General features: G+C 37.5%; 1 pseudogene; it reads left to right on the top strand.

Moving 5' to 3' along the window:
• The first annotated feature begins 253 nt into the window (after positions 1–253).
• LOC121745858 lies at positions 254–788 on the top strand (annotated as a pseudogene).
• The last annotated feature ends 1,163 nt before the right edge of the window (positions 789–1,951 follow it).

Raw genomic sequence — 1,951 nt, 5'->3', positions numbered from 1 at the left:
TTGACATGGCTTGTATGTATAGTTGATACGATATGTACCGTAGTTGACATGACATGTGTGTGCCGTTGACACGATATGCACCATAGTTATCATAGTGTCACCAGCTTATATATCAAATGTCAACAACTGACAAACACTGTAACAAAATCAAAATTGATCAATTGCATCTGCATCAGCAGCTTCAGCGCGCACGAGCTCGCCTTGTTGCAGATCTCGTCGGAGACGATCTCCAGCAATGATTTGAAGCGTGTCAATGGAAAATTGCTACTGGCCAATCCTCAATCACACCGACGAACCGCTGTGGCTCCTCCCTCCCGCCTCCACTTCCGCCTCCAGAAGCCATAGCGAAGTCGAGAAACGCCGCAGAGACAGAATCAACGCTCAGCTCTCCACTCTCCGCAAACTCATCCCCAAATTCAAAAAGGTATTTTTCCCTCTCTCTCGAATCAAATCAAAATCAAATTAAAATCGAATCAAAATTCTCACTAAATTGACCGATTCTGATCAATGTAGATGGACAAGGCGGCGCTATTGGGGCACGTGGTGGATCACGTGAAGGAGCAGCGGCAGAGAACGAAGGAGGCGAGCAAAATCAGCAGCGGCGTGCCGAGCGAGATCGACGAGGTGATCATCGATCAGATTGAAGACGGATCGGAGCAGATCAAGGCGTCGATCGGCCGGAGCTCTTCACAGAGATCGGGAGCGCGCTGAAAGCGCTGGAAGCCACCATTGTCGAAGCCGACATCACGAAGCCGACATACACCAGCACCCTCACCAGAATTCCCTAATTAAAATATGAAATTACCCTTCTGCCCTTTCATAATAAATTAATCTAAAACTATTTTTTGTGTGGCAAAATCTGGACCACTCATTTAATAAAAATGAGTGGCTGATGTTTTATCTCATTTCTCAATTAGCCTAAAAAATCTCAATTGATCATGAACCTATATATATATATATATATATATATATATATATAGATATAAAGCATGGAATTTTTAAAATACTAATTAATAAAATATTGTGAGAAATATGAGAGGAGAATTTGATTTCCTTGCTTTGAGACGTGTCATATTTATGTTTCACCTAGTATGAGTAATGCATTTTTTAAGAATGCTGAGTAATCATATTAAGTCGGTTGCTGCTTTTTCAAAAAGAAGATGGATTAATTTTTCTAATAGCATACACACACTTACTCTGCTACACATATATGGCATATCCGAAAATAAAAATAAATAAAAAGAAAGAGAAAGGTCTCATTCACAGGGGATAATAGGATTGGTGAAGGTAAGATTTCAATACTTATTTAATAAACAATTGAGTCATATACATGTGGAGTTATTTAGAATTAGTGATGATATTAGTGAAAATACATGAACTAATGCACTTTTTTTTAATTAATGTTTTTACTAATTATATTTTGATCCTATTATTTATGTGAGTTTTTAACAATTACACAGGCAATTAGTAAATGGAGTACGTGAGTACACTTTTCCAAATAAATATATATAAATACTGGTCCAACATATTTATTGATTTAGGCGTAGGGTTTTCATCTATCAAAAGAAGCTCCTAAGTATAGAAATACAGACCATATATGGACCGTTAGATCTAGAGATGAATGGCCACAATCTGAGTTGTTAGACATTTTCCGTGGGTCATAATAAGAATGATTTGTGTCATGATAAGGGTAATTTAGAAATAGAAAATATAATGAACCGTCCTTCCATTTTTTAAGAGCGAATTAATTGGGATCATTACTCCACACGCTATTAAGTTGATTCTTCGGTTCCCACGCCCTTCAATTCCTCTCTCTCACCAAAAATTCATCACAAATTCCTCAAAACCTACAAAGTCGACTAAAAAGCTCCCAAATCGACTAAAAACCTTAACTACATTATTGGCGAATAAGGAATCAACTAAAACCTACAAATTCGACTTCAAACCTCTA

The sequence above is a fragment of the Salvia splendens genome, chromosome 8, assembly GCF_004379255.2.
Source record: "Salvia splendens isolate huo1 chromosome 8, SspV2, whole genome shotgun sequence".
NCBI lineage: Eukaryota > Viridiplantae > Streptophyta > Magnoliopsida > Lamiales > Lamiaceae > Salvia > Salvia splendens.
The sequence above is the reverse complement of the archived record's forward strand: the minus strand, read 5'-3'. Positions and strand labels throughout refer to the sequence as shown.